Genomic DNA, 22,587 nt, shown 5'->3' with positions numbered 1-22,587 from the left:
AGACCCCACCGCCACGTATGTTGGTTCTCGATTGATCAATCAAACATGTTACGGTCATACGACATTGATGCAACCTAAAGACAGTTTCCGTATGCCATGCCATATGTTATTAAGTATGACGATACAACTTATGAAATGATTATGCTTATGATAAAGTTTATGAAACAGTATATGATTATGACTCAGTAATGATTCACAATGTAGCGACCCTACCCGGATCCACTACCTAATCAGAGTGATTAGCGCAAGCAATAATAATCAAAGCGTTAAATTGCGGATAATTTCAAAGTACAACAAATCCAATCGGCAGAATACAACCGACGATAGAAACAGTGTATAATTCTTTATACAACCAAATCGAAATTAGGGTATCAGAATCCCTAACAAACTACCTCTGCACGGTAGCAACCTCAACCCTGCTGGGAACCACCGGGACCGTCCAGCCTCAGACCTGACCCGCCACAAGGTGTTCCAAAACACGAAACATAAAGGGCGTGAGCGACTACGCTCAATACGGAAGCAATGATATAAATACAAATATGAGCATGCACATGACTTTAAAAATCAGGGTTAAATCACTTTACTCATGGCGCCTGGAACACACAGTACCAGGAAAGAGAGCGACTCCGCGTGGTACTCGTATATTCTCAAGACACGAATCCTCAGGAAGAATCGCCTCGACTGATGGAAACTGTCATGACTCACATCATACCCGATGCAGTCTCCGTAAAAACATATGCATGTGCTAAAAACAGTAAAACATATCCAATACAGCACATACATCATGCATCACACACATATGTATAAATATCATGCCGGCTATCTCGGTCAGTACTTACGTACCTCTAACACTGCAGGTCAACTCCTAGCACACCCATCTAGGTCCAAAGCCTACAAGTCTGCTCTACTGCGTCTACACATGAAAAAGTCCATGCATCACTATAAACGCTCTAAAAGCCTTAACTAAGCTATTTCATACTCCTAAATATTTTTAGGAAGCCAAATTATACCTTCGTCCGTCATCAGCCCGCTGGTGTAGAATTGCCTCAAAACTTAGGCACACCTCCGCTACGACGCCGGGATCGCTAGGCAACTTCCGGATTCCCAATAGGATGCCTAGAACTCCGTAGATCTAAGTAAGAAGGTTCGAAAACCAGAGGAGAGGAGGGGAAATCGGTGCACAGAATGAGGGCTCGGACCCCTTATTTATAGACGGCGATCGGAACGTCCGATCCCTCATCGGAATGTCCGATCACGAACGGAGCGTTCGATCGTGACATCGGAACGTCCGATGTCAACTCACGTGCGTAAGCAGTGATGTCATCTTGCTGACGTCGGTGATGATGCCAGCCCTAGCCAGAACGGAACCTTCGATCCTCCAACGGAACGTCCGATCCCGATCGGAGCTTCCGATCCGTGCTTCGGAGCTTCCGATCCGTGCTTCGGAGCTTCCGATCCACTTCGGATAATTTTTTAGGCAAAATTTAGTAATTAATTTCCTTAATTACCTTGATTAATTGCGGGTCACTACTTTCTCCTCCACTTAAGAAATTTCGTCCTCAAAATTACATCTTAAGGAAAACATAGTACGCAAAATCTATGCTCTTATTACAACTGAACAATATACATTCGATACAACAGAGTACAAAATTTTAAAACAACTCGGGGTGCTCGGCTAACATCCGACTCTCCAACTCCCAAGTAGCTTCCTCTGTACCTCTGCGTTGCCACTGTACCATCACCAACGGTATGCGCTTGTTACGAAGCACCTTGTCCTTCCTGTCGAGAATCCTGAGAGGTTTCTCCACATATGACAAACCGTGGTCTAGTTGCACCTCAGTCGGACGCAAGATGTGGGACTGATCCGCCACGTACTGTCTCAACAAAGACACGTGAAACACATCATGAATCTTCGAAAGATTCGGTGGCAAGGCTAGACGATAAGCCACGTCTCCAAATTTCTCGAGAATCTCGAAAGGAACAATAAATCTTGGTGACAACTTACCCTTGAGACCGAACCTCATCACCTTCCGAAAAGGTGATACACGCAAGAATACATACTCTCCTTCTTCAAAATGAAGTGGCCTGCGTTGAGTGTTCGCATAGCTAGCCTGTCGATCCTGGGATGCCTTAATCCTGCGTCGGATCAATTCTACTACATCAGTCATCTGCTGAATCATCTGAGGACCCTCCAACTGCCGCTCACCAACCTCGTCCCAAAACAAAGGTGTACGACAATGACATCCATAAAGAGCCTCAAATGGTGCCATGACAATGCTGCTATGGTAGCTATTGTTATAAGCGAACTCCACCAATGGCAAATGATCGTGCCATGCTGTGCCAAAATCCATTATGGTAGCTCGAAGCATGTCCTCGAGAGTACGGATAGTCCTCTCCGATTGTCCATCAGTCTCTGGATGATACGCTGTGCTCAAACTCAAAGTGGTACCAAGAGCACGCTGAAAACTCCCCCAAAATCTTGAGGTGAAACGAGGATCTCTTTCGCTCACTATACTCAGTGGAATACCATGCAAACAGACAATCTCTTGCATATACAGTCGTGCCATCTTGTCGAAGGTGAAATCCCGGTTATATGGTAAGAAATGCGCGGATTTCGACAATCGGTCAACAACAACCCAAATCGCGTTGCAATTCCTGGAAGACATAGGCAAGTGGGTGATAAAGTCCATCGTCACATGCTCCCACTTCCACTCAAGAATATCGAAATTGTGAAGTAGACCTCCGGGTCGACGATACTCTGCCTTGACCTGCTGACACACAAGGCATCGGGACACAAACTGATAAACGCTGCGCTTCATTCCTTTCCACCAAAATCGAGTACGTAGATCCTTGTACATCTTCATGCTGCAAGGATGTACTGAGAACCTACTACGATGAGCTTGCGATAAGATCTCGTCTCTAAGTGTGGAATCATCAGGCACAACCACACGGCCAGAAATACACAACAAACCATCCGCCTGAAAATGGAAACCAGCTGAATTCTCACCCTCAGTGAATCGGGCTAATCTCTGCATCTTGGGATCAACACCCTGTGCCTCACGAATACGTCTATACAAGGCTGGCTCGGCAAGCACAGACGTAACACGAACTCCCTGTGGTTCCTTCTTACGACGGAAAGTGAAACCCAAGGAACAACACTCTTCGACCATTCGTGACACTGCACTGGTACGAAGGGAACTCAAATAAATCTTGCGACTAAGCGCATCAGCAACCGGATTAGAAGATCCTGGATGGTAATTGATTTCGCAATCATAGTCCTTCAGCAAGTCCATCCAACGGCGCTGTCGCATGTTCAACTCTGCCTGAGTGAACAGGTACTTCAAACTCTTATGATCAGTAAAAATCTGGAATCGTTCACCGTACAAATAATGACGCTATATCTTCAGAGCAAAGACAATGGCTGCAAGCTCTAGATCATGTACGGGATAATTCCCCTCGTGAGTCTTTAGTTGCCTGGAGGCATAGGCAATTACATGCCCATTTTGAGTCAACACACACCCCAAACCCTGAAGAGAAGCATCGGTGTGGACTACAAAACCACCAGATCCAGTCGGCAAGGATAGTACTGGAGCAGTCGTCAATCGACGTCTCAACTCACGAAAACTGTCTTCGCACGCGGAAGACCACTCAAAAGAAACATCCTTTCGCGTCAACTGTGTCAAAGGCCTGGCTATCTGAGAGAAATTCTCCACGAATCGACGGTAGTGTCCGGCCAAACCCAAGAAACTACGAATCTCAGATGCTGTCGTCAGGCGCGACCAATTAAGAATAGCCTCTGTCTTGCTAGGATCCACTGATACTCCATCTCTAGAAATGACATGACCAAGGAACACAACTCGGTCAATCCAGAAGTCACACTTGCTGAGCTTAGCATACAACTGATGCTCTCGCAAGGTCTGTAAAACAGTACGAAGATGAAAGACATGCTCATCCATGCTACGAGAATACACAAGGATGTCATCGATGAACACCACCACGAACTTATCCAAAAAGTCGCGGAAAACTCTGTTCATCAGATCCATAAAAACAGCTGGAGCATTCGTCAAACCAAACGGCATCACTAGAAACTCATAGTGTCCATACCGCGTACGAAATGCTGTCTTCGGGACATCCTCCTGTCGAACTCGCAACTGATGATAACCAGACCGAAGATCAATCTTCGAATAGACAGAAGTACCCTGCAACTGATCAAAGAGATCATCTATCCGCGAAAGAGGATACTTATTCTTTACTGTCACTTTGTTCAACTGACGATAGTCAATGCACAAACGCATCGAACCATCCTTCTTCTTGACGAATAGAACCGGGGCTCCCCAAGGTGAAACACTGGGTCGAATGTAGCCCTTATCAAGAAGATCCTGCAACTGCTGCTGCAACTCTCGCATCTCAGATGGATCTAATCGGTACGGTGCTCGGGAAATCGGCGCTGTCCCTGGTAACAAGTCAATGCCAAACTCGATCTCTTGCACAGGTGGTAACCCTGGAATCTCGTCGGGAAACACATCCGGGAACTCACTGACTAGTGGTATCTCCTCCATGTCCGGACCCTCTAAGGATGCATCAATTGCATAGATCAGGTAGCCTTCCCCGCCAGACTCTAAAGCACGTCGGGCTTTCAGAGCAGAAACCATTGGCATCGGGGGTCGCGCTCCCTCACCATAGAAATACCAAGCATCCTCAGCCTCGAGGTGAAACTGTACAAATCTCCGGTAGCAATCCACTACCGCTCGATACGAAGTCAGAAGATCAATTCCGATGATACCATCAAATTCATCCATCGCTAAAACCATCAGGTTAGCGCTCAACAGATGTCCCTAAAATCCCAAAATACAACCCAAAACAAGATGCTTAGCTAAGACTTCCTGACCCATCGGAGTCGAAACCGCTAACAAGACGTCTAAGGAAACAAAAGGTAATCTATGCCTCTTAACAAACCGAGCTGATATGAATGAATGCGAAGCACCGGTATCGATCAAAAGATAAGCAGGAAAACCGCACAAATTAAAAGTACCTGCAATCATGTTCTCACTGTCTGCCTGAGCCTGCTCCTTGTTCAGCGCAAACACCTGCCCCTGAGCACGCGGGCGCGATGACTGTCCTCTCGAAGAAGACTGAGAATGATGTCGCTGCGATGGCTGCGACTGCTGACGCTGCTGCGGCGAAGGCTGCTGCTGATACTGCGGTGGCTGATAGATAGTGGTCTGAGAATGACCAACACTCCCCGAACCACTCACTGTACCGGCCAAAGTGGGACAATCTCTTTTCATGTGACCCTCCTGGCTGCACTGAAAACAAACACCAGTGATATGAGGACACGGTCCTGGGTGATGCTTCCGTTTGCACTGACGACAACGTCGTGAATCACCAAAACGATGAACACCGCCAGATCCGGAAGAAGAAGAAGAAGTATCACCCTGTCTCTTAAAAGACTGGGCCCTTGGACCCAAAGAGCTAGATGGTCTGGATGCAGAAGATCCGAAAGTCCTGTTCCTCTGCAGACTGTCCTCTGCCTGGTGACAATTGTTCACCAAATTCTCGAAGTTCCTCTCTCTGCCCACGACAACCAACTGATGAATGTCAGGGTTAAGGCCCTGAAGAAATAGATCGTGCATCGTCTCTGAGCTACTCGCAATATGGGGACTGAAAGAAAGAAGCTCAAAGAATTTCTGCTGGTACTCATCAATGGTCATAGTACCCTGTCGCAAACTCAGCAACTCGCTCGCCTTCGTCTGACGCAAAGCTGGAGGAAAGTAATGCTTCTCAAAGGAAGACTTAAACTCAGCCCAAGTAGCGGTACCCCTGGCGGAAATAAACGGAGTAGAAGTAGCTCTCCACCACCTCTTCGCATTTCCCTCTATAACAAAAGCTAAAGTCTCCATCTTCTGGGCTTCAGTACACTGATACTCTCGAAAACAACTCTCCATACGCTCCAACCAGTCCTCAGCAACTGCAGGAGCCTCGCCACCCACCAATGGCTTAGGAGCCATCTGAAGAAAACGGTTCATACTAAAACGCCTATGATCCTCATGATGATGTCTACGGTGATGTCTCCTTGGTGGATCACCCCAACGACCACCGCTAGCCTGACTCTCGTAATCATCATCTGCCATCTGTCAATAACAACAAACAACTCTTAAAATCCGCTTTACTAATTCCTAGTTGCAATGCGCTTTGATACCAATGAATGTAGCGACCCTACCCAGATCCACTACCTAATCAGAGTGATTAGCGCAAGCAATAATAATCAAAGCGTTAAATAGCGAATAATTTCAAAGTACAACAAATCCAATCGGCAGAATACAACCGACGATAGAAACAGTGTATAATTCTTTATACAACCAAATCGAAATTAGGGTATCAGAATCCCTAACAAACTACCTCTGCACGGTAGCAACCTCAACCCTGCTGGGAACCACCGGGACCGTCCAGCCTCAGACCTGACCCGCCACAAGGTGTCCCAAAACACGAAACATAAAGGGCGTGAGCGACTACGCTCAATACGGAAGCAATGATATAAATACAAATATGAGCATGCACATGACTTTAAAAATCAGGGTTAAATTACTTTACTCATGGAGCCTGGAATACACAGTACCGGGCAAGAGAGCGACTCCGCGTGGTACTCGTATATTCCCAATACACGAATCCTCAGGAAGAATCGCCTCGACTGATGGAAACTGTCATGACTCACATCATACCCGATGCAGTCTCCGCAAAAACATATGCATGTGCTAAAAACAGTAAAACATATCCAATATAGCACATACATCATGCATCACACACATATGTATAAATATCATGCCGGCTATCTCGGCCAGTATTTACGTACCTCTAACACTGCAGGTCAACTCCTAGCACACCCGTCTAGGTCCAAAGCCTACAAGTCTGCTCTACTGCGTCTACACATGCAAAAGTCCATGCATCACTATAAACGCTCTAAAAGCCTTAACTAAGCTATTTCATACTCCTAAATATTTTTAGAAAGCCAAATTATACCTTCGTCCGTCGTCAGCCCGCTGGTGTAGAATCGCCTCAAAACTTAGGCACACCTCCGCTACGACGCCGGGATCGCTAGGCAACTTCCGGATTCCCAATAAGATGCCTAGAACTCCGTAGATCTAAGTAAGAAGGTTCGAAAACCAGAGGAGAGGAGGGGAAATCGGTGCACAGAATGAGGGCTCGGACCCCTTATTTATAGACGGCGATCGGAATGTCCGATCCCTCATCGGAACATCCGATCGTGAACGGAGCATCCGATCGCGAACGGAGCATCCGATCGTGACATCGGAACGTCCGATGTCACCTCTCGTGCGTAAGCAGTGATGTCATCTTGCTGACGTCGGTGATGACGCCAGCCCTAGCCAGAACGGAACCTCCGATCCTCCAACGGAACGTCCGATCCCGATCGGACCTTCCGATCCGTGCTTCGGAGCTTCCGATCCACTTCGGATAATTTTTTAGGCAAAATTTAGTAATTAATTTCCTTAATTACCTTGATTAATTGCGGGTCACTACACACAAGTTTTTAAGAGCATGCATGCATGCATACATGAGTTTTATATATATGCATATATTATAAATTATGTACTTGCATGTGGATTCATGTTGTTATTATTGGATAGAACATGGTGAGCCTCTAGGCTCACTAGACTTAAATGGTGCAGGTGGACAAGAGTTTGTTGTTGAGCATGTAGCCCCGATTGTTGGTGAGGACGTATGAGTTCCAGAAAGCTAGCTCACCCGTGACCGGTGCTTAGTTTATGTTCGGTGATTTTTCAGATTTAAAAAATTATTTCCGCATATTTTTTAATATTTTCTCTTTCACATTTTATTGGTTTTGAAATATTTTATGTATGCATGAGTTTTGCGTATGTATGGATTTATGAGAGTATATTATTTAAGTTTTTATGTTACAGATCTTGCATGCAAGGATTTAAAAAAATGAATAAGTATTAAAAAAAAATTTAGTGGTAAGTTGGGTCGTTTCAACATATCATGGCTCCTTTGACTGAACAGTGTTTTATCTATGATTGGTTCCCGGTACTCATTCATATGCACTTGTATTTGGATTTATAGCATGTGTATACTCATACCTCCGTGTTGAGAATTATTTGCTCATGTCTGTGTGTTTTATTGGACATCCCATTCGATGAGACAGTTGCAGGTTTCCCAGGTTTGGGGACCAGTGAGTAGTTGGCAAATGGAGAGTTGGGAACTCAATTTGTGTAGTAGCCCAGTTCCATTTTTACAAGATTAATTTGATTAAATGTGTTTGGAACAAATAAAACATAATTAAGGGATTCTAATCTAATTATGTCAAACGAACTAAGAAATCGGATCCAGAATGTCCAAAAGAGGTAAATGGGCTTATTTGGGTTTGGGTGGTTCGGAAGGTCCGAACCAAAGCCTTGTAATGATCGGAAGGTCCAAAGAGATTAGAGGGAGCGAAGGAGTTCGGAAGCTTCAACTCGCTCAGACACACAGAAGATTGGAACGTCCGAAGGTGAGTTCAGAGCTTCTGATCTGCATTTCTGCAACATGGTTGGCATGCTAGTTCGGAGCTTCCGAACTATGTCTATAAATATGGCATCCGAGGCTCACTTCTAGCTTGCCAATTCAAAACTTTTTCCTCTCGTTTCCTGGTTAGTTTAGGGATTTTCCAACCATCTTTGGCAAGGGGCAGAGCCTTGGAGAGTGGTCCAGAAGTCGTAGTGAAGTTGCGACCAAGTTTTGAGGCATTCGACAACAAAGGGTTGACGACGGACGAAGATATAACCCTAGATCCTAAAAAACATTTGGGAGTATATATTAGCTTAGTTAAGGCTTTTAGATGTTGTTTAGTGATCTAGAACTTTTTTTATTATTGGCTTTGACAATAGAGCTGGTGTAGCTTGCCTTGTAAGATTAAGGTACGAAAGTACTGTTCGAGATACCTTGACTGAGTATGCATGTATTATGTGTTGCATTACTTATATGGAATGATTTATCTGCATATATTATGTCACGTTATTATGCTTGATGCATGATCATCTTGAGCTTGTATACTTGTAACATCCTGTAGTAGGGTTTTCACCCTATCCTGTTAGTGGATGGTTAGACACGTAGATTCGTGACCAGGTCATTATATCCACTGTCGGGTATATGAGCCACCTCCTGGTGCGACGACACAGAGTGCTACATACCTAGGGCCCGATTTTGTTCTTGACCTCGAGTCTTGGTAACTCGTACACTTGCATTCATGCACATAATATTTGTATACTCATACTCTCGTACCAAATTCTTTGGCTTTTGTGTGATCCGAAAACCTTCAAGCCGTCGTACTCTCTCCAAAAGTTGCTGCTAACCCTTGAGAATGCCCCAATTCAGTCCAAAAATCTCCTTAAAAATCTGCCTAAAAAGTTTTCAAAAATTGATACAATGCAGCACTGGGGCACTGTTCTATGCACTTTTATTTCCTAATTCACGCTCTTTTCTTCACCTCTTTTTGCACATTTTTGACTCCTTTAATTCAAATAAAATAGTTTTCACTCCAATTCCTGCAAACAACACTAAAAACAAGAAAAATTCATAATATCACTTGATAGCAAAAGAAAACAATTAAACAAACAATAAAGTAGACAACACACAAGAAACATGAATTTTTTTTATAAACCTATCTGCCTCAGATGTTCATCGAATAATCCAAGGATAGCTAATTTTCTCAAGAGTTATCGTGCATATGTGGTTAGCCAATCTCGTCTACCCACCTAAATTTCGATCAAATCATTCAACCAGTAAGCCTCACAGAGTCATTAATCCCGCTCTCTAGCTTCAACACACTCTTAGAAAGATCAAAAGGACTTTTTTAGGTAGTTCTTTAAGTTCAAGGATATCCAATTTATATTCAAGGTAAACACAACTCAGGATTCAGGTAAAGGGAATTGAGTATTTTTATTTTATGTAGTAGTGGATGGGCTAGGTTTATCAATTTCAGTGCACTGTCAGATATTTATCTGACTTCTCTACTCCATACATTCTTCATCTTTTTGCATTTTCTTTGGATTAGTATTTCAATCCATTTTATTTCAATACCTCCCTCACCTTACTCTATCCATTTTTTTCTTTTTCATTTCTTTGGATTTTTGCTTTTTTAGCTTTCATTTTGGGTTTTGGATTTTTTTTCATATCAAGGCTACAAAAGAAAGACTAACAAGTAAAAGGATAACAAGGCTCAACAACAAAATTTCTGAAATCATCTCCCTGTTTGTATAAGTCTACCTCAGTTTCGAGTGTTAATCACCAAAGTTAAGAATCAAATCATATAATCTTCTTACAAAATCACATAATTTTTTTTCTACTGATCAGGAGTATCGACAGTCAAGGCTTTAGTGCATAAATGTGAGAACTCAAGATACAATGTCGCCAACACTAGATTTTATTCTCTCTTTCTTTGTTCAACTCATCATCATATAGGACATTTTTATTTTTCTTAACGAACAATAAAACGAACACAAACACCAAAAGAACTATGAAAAAAATAAAAACATGACACAGATGCAGGATCAGGTGACCAACTTCAGTTAAACTATCAAACCAAAAGAAATTCAATATTATCTTTTCAACTGACCAAATTCAGCTGGCAAAACAAATCAACAGCAAATTCTTCCAAAACAAATCATATCCCTCCAAACTTAGATATGTGCATTGTCTTCAATGTACAGTATATCGATAAGAACAAGGATAATACACATACCAACGACCAAGACCGTCAGTGGTCATCGTCCATGTCATCGCCCTGTGGCGGCCAAGTAGGTGGTGGATGGAACTACATATCATCACTAGAGCTGGGAAAACGCCGGGCTAGGACTGTCGTTAAATCCACCATGTAGTCCATAAACATGTCAGTCCGACGAGAATGGCTCTCCAGCTGCTGCTGCTGAGAAACCATCTGTTGCTCCAAACATGTCAAATGCTCACTTGTGACAATGTGAGCTTCCGGAGATGATAGATGGTGCGGAGGTGGCTGTAGGCTGCTGGCAGGAAGGTCCTGTGGTGCTGCTTCTCGAGGAGGCGACGGGACTTTTTCTCGAGTGATACCTATAATGGGTCCTTGGGTCGTAAACAGCTCCTCATCCGGACTCTGTGCAACTCCGACAAGTTCACAAATATCTGTGATCAAAGAAGGATGAAACAAACCTAAAGTAGTGGTGCCCTTGACCGCCTCAGGAATAGAATACCGAACAATATTGCCAAAGTTGACCGTCAGACCAGTGACGATACTGTAAGTGAGGGCGGCCCTTTTCTTTGTCACATCCGAAGTGTGACCAGTGGGAATCACATGAGAAGCCACAAACAAGAACCAAGACCTCGCGTCTTGCTTCATTTTTCCTGAAGAAAATTTCTCAATCCAGAACATGAAATCCTTCATGTTTGACCTTCAAATTAGCATAAAACTCTCACACCAAATAAATAACTGCATCATATGACGGTTTATGTAGTAGCCCAATTTTATTTTACAAGATTAATTTTCTAATCATGTTTAGATTTAATAAAACATGATTAAGAGATTTTTTATATATGATTACACGGGCCAAGGAATCAGATCCAGAACGTCCAAAATAGTCCAGAAGGGGTCCAAGTTTTTTCGAATGGATCGGATGATCCAAACTCTAGATCGGATCATCCGAACCATGAGAGTTAGGAAGCATAAATTGAGTTCGGAAGGTGGGTTAGATCGGACGATCCGAACTCACTTAGAACAGATGTCCAAATCCAGTAAAATATATGATTTCATGGACGTCACTATGCCCGATCGGACTATCCGAAGAGGGATCAGACCGTCCTAAATTTCATGCATGCAACGTGGATATCATGCAAAGATCGGACCATCCGAACTAGGGATCGGACGATCTGAACTCCATCTATAAATAGGGGAGAGTTTTCCTCATTTTGAATTGTTCAGAATACTCTCCTCTCCCGTCATGACTCTATTTTATGGGCTTCAGGACTCTTTATTTAAGATTTAGAGTAGGTACTAGTATTTTTGTAGTTAACGGACAGTGTTTGTAGTATTGTCCAAGCACCGGAGCTTTGGCAAGGTTTCCAGGGGTCGTAGCAAGGCTGTGCCCAAGCTCTGGGGCATTCGACATCAGCGAGCTGACGACAGACGAAGTGCTGCACGGTAGGCTTGGAACCTAGATGGGAGATTCTAGGCTCTGCCTTAGAAAGGTATGATAGTACTGTTCGAGATATCCTGATTGAGTATACATGTATTATGTGTTGCATGATTTAAATGACATGTTATTATGTTTCATGAATGATCATATTGTGCTTATATCTTTGTGATATCCTGTAGTAAGGTGTTTACCCTATCTTGTTGGTGGATGGTTGGACACATGGAATTGTGTCAGGTCACCATTAGTTGGGTATGTAGGTCACCTCCTAAAGCGACGGCACAGCGTGCTACCTACAGAGGGCCCTAGTTTGTTTCTTGACCCTCGTTTCTTGATACCCAGATAACTTGAATTCATGCACATATAATATCCGTATACTCATAATCTTCGTACTGAGCGTTTTATGCTCACGTCCTTGAACTGTTGCTTTTGGACACCCCATTCGACGGGACAGTTGCAGGTAGTTTTCCTAGAGATTTAGAGATTAGGTGGTCACCAATGCAGAATTACAGGGTCAACCACTAGATTTTACCATGTTGGTATTAAGTTATTTTAGTTTCCGCAGTTTATCTCTGTTTATGATTATTTTTTAATTGCATGTCTAAGTTTCTGATTAGTAGGTGATCACGGTGCGGGTCACTACGGTTTAAAAAACTCAGACCAACCTCGGGCAAAAGCATCCCTCCTCACATCAAACAAGGCTATATTGGAGTTAGTATCGAATCCTGTTTCTCTAAACATAGTTTTATTAACCATCATCGGATAATATCTCACCGCCTCTTCGTTCCAAAAGAGATTGCGATCATAATTCGCAACGACGAGGTGCCCTGTTTTTGTTTCTTCTTCAGGGCCATGATAATATTTCACTCACAACTCAACACAACAACAACTCAGCTGCAATTACAAACTTCCAACAATGCTTTTCAACCACAAACCAATCAATCAAATTCACCACGCACTTGTCAATACAACAATTTCATTTAACACTATATAGAACACAAACAATAACGAATAGCCACAAAAATTCCTTATACACAATTCCAAAACAACACAATAGTACCTAATCACCACTTAAACATTTAGCATTCACAAGCTCACGTGAATTCAAAAATTTTAGTCACCAAGCATCTCAAATTTGCGAATTACCTTAGGCTGGACTTCACGTGAATGTAGCAGCGAATCCGACAAGATTCTGAGCAATAGACGTGCTCCTTCGGACCTCAAGTCGAACTCAAAACTCTAAAGTTATATGGAGTGGAAGTAATCCCAAATTGAAGAGCCCTAGCTGCAAATTTCATTAATTTAGATGACCGGATCAAGGAAAGTACCCTACGTATTGATAGATATAATTTGGTGATAAAGTTGATGGATTTCCAGAAGAAAAATCGGTGCTAGGTTCGACTTTGAGCATGGAGACTTTGGTGCTGGGGTGCCAGACCATCGTATTAAATTTCCTCCAAAGTGTCAATAAAGCGCTGGAGCGCTTGGAATTAAGCGTTGGGGCACCAATGCTTCGAATTTTACACTTCAATATCTGATTTTGTGTTGAATTGTACCTGAAAATAAAATATCAATTAGAAAAAAAAATTAAAAAATATATATATATAACCAAAAAAATCAAAAAAATAACGGAATTAAAAATTTGGGTTGTCTCCCAAAAAGAGCTTGGTTTTAAGTCGTTAGCCTGACTATCCCTCTTCTTTTATTTCGGCTCAATCAATGGAACGCTCACTATGTTCCGCACTTCATTTCCAAAATAATGCTTCAGCCTCTGACCATTGACTTGGAAGGTCTGTCCATCATGACAACTCAGTTGAATGACTCCATAAGGTTGCACTTTTAACACAGTGAACAGACCAGACCATCTCGATTTCAACTTACTTGGAAATAATCTAAGACGAGAATTAAATATAAATACATGCTGTCCAGACTTGAATTCTATCCTCAGTAATATTTTGTCATGCCACTTTTTTGTCTGTTCTTTGTAGATCTTGGCATTATTATAAGCATGATTACGAAAATCCTTCATCTCATTCAATTGCAACAGTCGTTCTTCGCCAGTTGCTTTTAGATCAAAATTCAATTTTTTTACAGCCCAATACGCTCGATGTTCTAACTACACTGGCAGATGACATGCCTTCCCAAAAACCAACCTATATGTAGGCATGCCGATCGAAGTTTTGAACGCAGTCCGGTAAGCCCATATGCATCATCCAACTTGATTGTCCAATCCTTTCGATTAGTTTTGACAGTATTTTTCCAGAATTTGCTTGATTTCTCTGTTGAATATTTCATCTTGCCCAATTTTTTGCGGATGGTATGCACATGTCACTTTATGCCTAACACCATATTTTGTCAGTAATGAATTAAAAATCTTCTTTCAAAAATGCGTACCTTCATCACTGATAATTGCTCGTGGAGTTTCAAACCACGTGAAAATATTTTTCTGCCCAAACTTCACTACTAAACGAGCATCATTAGTACGGGTGTTTATTGCTTCCACCCATTTCAAAACATAATCAACCGCCAATAAAATATAAGATTTACCAAAGGAAGTGGGAAACGGACCCATAAAATCAATACCCCAAACATCAAATAATTCAACCTTTAAAATATTTGTAAAGGGTAATTCATGACGCCTAGATATATTTCCCATTCTTTGGCATCTATCACAGGATATCACCAAGGTATAACTATCTTTAAACAAATTTGACAAATAAAACCAAGATTGAAGTACATTAGTGGTTGTCTGTGAGGCTCCAAAGTGACCGCCATACGATGCAAAATGACATTGTTCCAAAATTTATCTCGCTTCAGCATCAGACACACATCTCCTTTATCACTTGATCCGAACACTTTTTTTACACAAATGGATCATCCCACAGATAAAACTTGGCTTCATGGAAAAATTTCTTCCTTTGTTGATGATTAAGATCTGAAGGTAAAACACCACAAGAAAGAAAATTAGCAAAATCAGCGAACCAAGGTAATTTAGAATTTACCTCAAAAAGATGCTCATCAGGAAATTGTTCCTTGATGAGTTTATATTCAGCTTTGCTTTCCAACTCCAAACGAGGCAAATGATCCACCGCTAAATTTTCACTTTCTTTCTTGTCTCTAATTTCAAAATCAAACTCTTGTAGCAAGAGTATCAGTCAAATCAGTCTCGACTTTGCATCCTTCTTAGCAAACAGATAAAGAATTGTTGCATGGTCAGTATAAACAATTACTTTAGAGCCAATAAGATAGGATCTGAATTTATCAAATGAGAACACCACAGACAGCATCTCTTTTTCAGTAGTAGTGTAATTTTGTTGTGCTTCATCAAGAGTGCGGCTTGCATAGTAAATTATCCGAAACATCTTGTATCTTCTTTGACCCAAAACTGCTCCCACGGCATAATCACTGGCATCACACATCACTTCAAACAGCTCTTTCCAGTCAGGCACAATCATGATAGGCGCACAAATTAGTGCTTCCTTGATATTTTTGAACGCCTGCAAGCACACATAATAAAAAATAAAAGATGAGTTTTTTTCTAATAAATTACATAAAGGCTTAGTAATTTTAGAAAAATCTCTAATAATGCGATGATAAAACCCGGCGTGTCCCAAGAAACTTCTAATGGCTTTCACATTATTTAGCGGTGGAAGATTTTCAATTTCAACCACTTTAACTCGATCAACCTCAAGCCCATTAGATGACATTTTATGCCCAAGTACAATGCCCTCTTGAACCATGAAGTGACATTTTTCCCAATTAAGCAATAAATTCTTTTCTTGGCAGCGCTCTTTTATGGGATCCGCAGGCAAATCTTCATGTTTTCCTTGACATTCTTTTTCTTTGGCAAACTTTCAAGAGAAATAAATTGCTCTCTACGTTCCCAATCATCACCATTAAACTGAGTTACAAAATTAATTAAGAACCTTGCCAACGCATCCTCCAAATCCATTCCTACACCAAATTTATTCAAATAAGAATCAGATAAATCAATAAGATTACAAGAATGTACCTCATCTTGGTACTTCATGGTCTTATAAATATTAAAAGTGACCGCTTCACCACCAAATCGTAGAGTTAATTTACCCTCCTGCACGTCAATTAAAGCTCTTCCAGTTGCCAAGAATGGTCTTCCCAAAATTAGAGGGACATCTTGATCTTTCTCCATGTCCAGCACTACAAAGTCAGCATGAAAAATAAATTTTTCTACTTTTACCAATACATCCTCCACAACTCCACGAGGATTAGTAAGAGAACGGTCACCTCGCCAAGCTCCAAGGCCTCGAAAATAGACGAAGTTATTAAATTAATACTTTCACATAAATCACATAATGCTCTATTAACAGTTGCACCACCAATAATATAAGGAATAGTAAAACTTCCTGGATCCTTTAATTTTGTGGTAATTTCTTTTGCAATATGGCATTGCACTCTTCAGTAAATTTCATTGTCTCAAATTCCTCGAGCTTTCTCTTCCTCGACATCATATCCTTCATGAATTTTGCATAGTATGGAATTTGCTCCAAAGCATCAGCGAATGGAATGTTTATATTAATTTTCTTGAAGATATCAAGAAACCTAGAAAGTTTTTCATCCAACGTTTTTTTCTTGAACCACTATGGATATGGCAGAACAGCTTTTGGCATAGGCGGTTTCTTAGACAAAACCGCAGACTTACTGGAAATTTTACTATCAGATTTTTCTAATTCAATCTCAATCTCTTCAACTTCATCACAATCCACTACCTTTGGGTCATCGATACTAACTTATTTCCCACTTCTCAGAGTGATGGCTTTACACTGCTTCCTTGGATTTACCTCAGTATTGTTAGGAAATGCCACTCTCTGCTGATTATTCAATGCATTCGCCAGTTGGTCAATTTGTGTTTCAAGCCTATTCTCATTCCTTTGAAATCTTGTGGATGATTCCGAAATAATTTTTTTTTATTCAAAAATAAAATTACTCACCAAATCTTTCAAAGATGGTTTACTCTCACCTCTTTGATTATTGAACCCCGGTGGAGGATTCAACGCATTTTTATTATTTGCATATGAAAAATTCTCATGATTGCGCAAACTTACAAATCTTGGCTCTCATCAGTTTCAAATTTTAAAAGTTTTCCCCTCAATCCATTGGTTATGATCTGCTTCTGAAAAGTTAGGTTCTCACAAATTCTATAAATAGTAGACTTATCTTCATTTGTGAGATACACTCTCGTTCTCTCAATTTATGTTCTAAAAGCTCTTTAGTTTTTGTGAGTACATATTTTGAGTGGATCGTTGACTTGAGCGTCGGAAAGTTTTTGCCGGGCATCCCCTGGCACCTCTAACCTCATTTCGCCACGTAAGTGACGACCCTAATTTTACTTAATTGGATACGCGAGGAGCAGTTGGTTTTCTAAAGTTGTGGTTTACTCTAATTGACTGAAGTAGACATAAAGGTAATAAGATTTCGTGCAACATCAATACTATATTATATTATTTTGTTATATAATACAAAAAAGCCAAGCGTAACTAATTTTGTGGACGTAATATAATTTTTTATAATCCTAAAGTATCCTTATAAAATTACGAAAACACTCCATCTTAATTTAGTTTTAAAAAAAATCATAAAAACCTAATTTGGTCAATGTTTTTGATAAGCAAAAAAAAAAAAATTGTCGTTTTGCACTTCATATTTTGTCTTTTTTGTGCTTATTTGGTGTTTTTGCATCTTAGTTTAACAGTTATTAATGAAAATTCTTGTTTGTCATGTAGTGTTAATTGAAGCTCAAAAAAGATTGTGAAAACTAGGTGTAGGCATCGGGTTGGGTTTCGTAAGGTTTTCCAGGTAGTCATTTTGAGTACCCGAATCCGACCCGAAAATATCAGGTAGTTTCGGGTATCACAAGGCGGGTACCTGCATGTTCATTATGTTGTTTCCTTCTCCAATGTCAGCTTTTGTTAATCAAGTTTTGCTAATATTCCTTCAAATAGTAAAAACATCGAACACATGGTAGACATTAGTGAAGAAAGGAACGACAAAAATGAAAAATAAAACCAAAGATGCAACCACAATCTCAATCAATAAGCAAAACCTAAATCAGATTCTAGATCTAGCCAACACATACAAAGACAAGGTTCGTAGGTGGAGAACACAATGTTCTAAAAGATCGGTCATCTGTTTTTCACAGATTCAGTGCTTCAAGTCTTCAAGACTTTGATTATCGTGGTATGAGAGAAAGAGAGCGATCGAGAACTTGGGAGAGAAGTCAAAACCAGCTGACATACGCTAGAGAAGAAGACTGGAAGAATTTAGATTTGGGATTCATGTTTTGGTATATTGGACTTGGACTTGGACTAGGAATCGTCATTAGATATTCCAATTAGTTCCAACAAGTAAGTAGGGTAGTATCATACATACATATATATACATACTTATATATACCCGATATTCAAGGCTGTCTCCAGAAAATTGGAGGTCCTAAGCGAATTTTCGGGGAAAGGTCTTATATAATTTTTTTAATTAAATATCAACACGATTACTTCAATTAATTATCAAAATTTAAAATCCTTGCAACTAAAAATAATGAAATAAAAGATTTTTTTTGAAATAAGAAAATAAAACCTAAAACTAAAAAAAAAAAACTCAGTTAACTACTTAATCTCGTGCATAATACAAATAGAATAAGAATAATAAAACTAAAGAAGCATAAATAATTTATTTTTATCACAACAAATCTAATAAAAAAATACAAATTGTAATTTAAATACTAACAAATGGAAGGAATAATTATAATAGAAAGGAGTAAAAAAATAAGTCCAAGCACCGAATAAGCAAATCATAAGATTCTAGACTCTCGTGACCAAAAACCAAATCAAATTATTTAAAATAAAAAACCAACCACAATACACAACTAGATAAGAAGGACATATATTTGAGAATTTTTTTTTTAATTTGTTAAAATAGCTGAGCCAATTTGGAATTTTTTTTGCTCAAATAGCTGAGCCAATTTGAACAACCTAATTCACGTGAGTGGAGTAATTTAACGATTAAAAAAGTAAAGAGGTTTTTAAGAAAAAAGTAAAAAAAAATTGACCACCATTTCAAATTTTTTTAAAAAAGTAATTAATAAGCTCTCCTAGATTTTAATAAAAAAACCAAATAATAATAATAATAATAAATAAATAAATAAATAAATAAAAAATTGAAAAAATTGAGGCCTCCGTCAAGAGGAGGCCCTAGCTTCCGAACTTTTCGGTGAGTCTGAAGCCATTATTCTTAATTTTGATCTTGATTTAACGCTTGATTTTATTTCTGCATAATCCCTTGATCATTTTTTACCTTTTAATGACTTAAAAATGGAGTACGGATTACTACACTCTCCCCTGCCTAAGAGATTTTGTCCTTGAAAGCAGCACTAGGATATGCAAATCAAGTTAAACACTGAGAATCATAAATCAAGGATATGCTATAAGTTATAATAAATACAAGTCAAAACAATTCATGATGCTCCAATCGCACGTGAATCTCAAGTTCCCAAGTCGCCTCTTCGGCATATCTATGCTGCCACTGAACCATGAACAAGGGTATGCGATTGTTAAGGAGTACCTTGTCCTTTCTGCTAATAATTTTGAGCGATCTCTCCTCTTATGACAGATATGGCTCTAACTGAACCTCAGTAGGATGCAACACATGTTACTCATCAGCCACATACTGTCTAAGAAAATATGGAATAATTCGTGGATGGTAGAGAGATATTGTAGTACCTAAAAATCTAATCTACTAAATCGCATGCGTTTTTATTAAAGAAATATTATGATTATTATTTTTAAGTTTAATCGATTTAAATTTCGTTATTTGAATTATGTGTTAATAAAATATTATTTATTTATTCAAATCATTTTATTGTGCAACTTATTTATTTTAAATATCTTAAAGGTATAAGCTTGCTTATTTAAATGATTTTAATTATTTAGTTTATTCATTTAAATGATTTTAAATTCCTAGCTTATTTATTTAAATGTTTTTATCTGTCCAAATTATTTTAAAGTTTTTTATACCGCTTGTGTATTTATTTAAATTAAGTTTAAACGTTCGTATAGTTGTTTAAGTTATTTTAATCGCTCTGCTATTATTTAAATATTTCATTTATTGTCGTGACATCAAAATATTTAAAGTATTGATTTTAATTCCTAAGATAGTGCCTAAATTCATTTTCAATAATTATGATTTTAATTTCTTAGAATTAATTGCTTAAGTTTCCTTTAATGTTCTAGTGCTCAAATATTTTAAGTTATTTATTATTGAAACTTTTGAGACAGTGGCTTCCGGTTACGGCGTTTGGCGATGGTGGATTTCGGCGGTAAATCCCAAGATTTATTATTTTTAAAAAGTTTAGTAGGGAAGAAGGAGGAAATTTAGATGAGAGTTCAAAAGTTAGAAGTTTCTGGGTATCAGAAAATATTTTTCTTTTTTATTTAAATATTGGGCTTATTCTTTAACTTTTTCAAAAGTTAGAATTTTCATAAACGCGGATTAGTAAAATCCAATTTAATATTTTTAATTTGGGGTTTTTAAACTTAGGAATTTTATTAGTGTAAGTTAGTAGGCAAAAGTTTTACTTTAAAGTTGTACTTTTAAAGCAATGCTCACACCTACTTTTAATTACTTACATCTATGCTTACACACACATGTACACACTACACACTCAACTTTTAAACAAAAATTAAAACATTTTTGGGAAACCCTAGGCCCATTTCTATCAAAGAGCCGATTCCTCCCCTCTTCTTTTTCCTTCTCTTCCCTTTCCCTTCGGCCGATCCTCTCCTTGGAGTTCCAGCTGCCGCTGTCGCCTTCCTCCACCGCTACCGACGCCGGGAGGTCCACCTAGCTGTGGTTCGAAGAGTTCCAGCCTTTCACCCTTTCCTTGGTTTGATTTCTTTGTAATTTTGAGTGAAGGCAAGTATATTCATTTTCTTGGGCATTCAAGCAAGCTAGCTAAGAATCCTTCCATGTTTCTTGATAATTTTCGAATGGCTCATGTTTTTGCAAGACTAGGCTTCGGTTTTTAGGGATTTTTTCAGCTAGGGTTATGTTAAATTTCGAAATTTTCATACATGTTCATAATTGAGAGTTGAATGACGCAATGTGATGAGAAAAATGATGAGTTTCAATGCATGTTGTCACTCTTGAAAATTTCAGAAGCAATGCAAGCCTAAATTTTGAATTTTACATGGTGATTGGGCTGTTTTTAAGGCATGTGAAGTGTATTTTAATGTTTGGCAATTGGTTGCATTGATTTCTCAAAAATTCAAGGTATTTTGGTGCTTAAAATTGATGTTTTTGAATTGTGGAGTTGAGGTATGGTTGAGGGCTGCCAAGGTGTTTGTGTTAAGTCCTAAGAGATGATATAGAGTGTGTTTAGTGGTTTGAAAGTAGGTGGGGGTAAGGATATATGGCTTGGTGGTGATTCCTCATAGTAGAAGTGTTGTGGGATGGCATTTTCATTGACCAGGGCAGATTTCAGGACAGGAGAGGATCTGAACGTGGTCTGGGCGTGGCTAAGGCTAGTCCTAGGTCACGTTCATGATGTTGTGGTCGCGTCGATATAAAATGAGCTCGTTTCGGTTAAGATTTCAATAAGTTATGGATTTTTGAAGTTAAGGTGTCGGTGCAGAATTTTAGAGGGCAAGAGTGGGCTGTCCAGAATGGGTTTTTGTTCAAGTTGCTTAGTGTGGGGACCCGGGTTGCTAATCTCAGCTTAGGACAATAAATGATTAATTAATAATTAATCAAACAATACATGAATAATAGACCAAGAGCTAAAAAATTTTTTTTTTTTTAAAAGAAGGCCCCTCGCTCGATCGGGTAAATGTTACCGATCGAGCGAGTATAAAATTGCAGCTCTCGGTCTGAATCCATTTTTGCCTCGCTCGATCGGTGGAAATCACCCGATCGAGCGAGCCCAAAAACTCAAAACTCTGATTTTGCAAACACAAGTCGCGCTCGATCCGTGGACTTTACCCGATCGAGCGGGCACTCTGTCCAGAAAATAAAAATGCAACTTTGCTATACACTTTGATTCCAAATCTCATACACACTTCATATAAACTTCTCAACATGATTCTATATAATTTACATGCATTCAAACTCATACTAAGTGATCTAGAATACATGACTCTCAAGTATAAATCAATACTTGGCAAAAGCAACCTATACAAAGGTTCTTGCTTTCTAACATGTTACCAAATCATAATTACATGTCATCTGCTTAAAACCCGAATCACCACATGCTATCTCTCTTCTCAAGCTATCCAAGCCAACTCTAGCTTGATCATGCCCCATCCTGATGCAATGCACACATACAAACAAAGCAACAGCCGGATAACTCCGGTGAGAATAAATCTCAGTATGAAAGACATGCATATACATC

The sequence above is a fragment of the Henckelia pumila genome, chromosome 2 (genome assembly GCF_033568475.1).
Source record: "Henckelia pumila isolate YLH828 chromosome 2, ASM3356847v2, whole genome shotgun sequence".
NCBI classification, from domain to species: Eukaryota; Viridiplantae; Streptophyta; class Magnoliopsida; order Lamiales; family Gesneriaceae; genus Henckelia; species Henckelia pumila.
Note: the sequence above shows the minus strand (reverse complement) of the source record.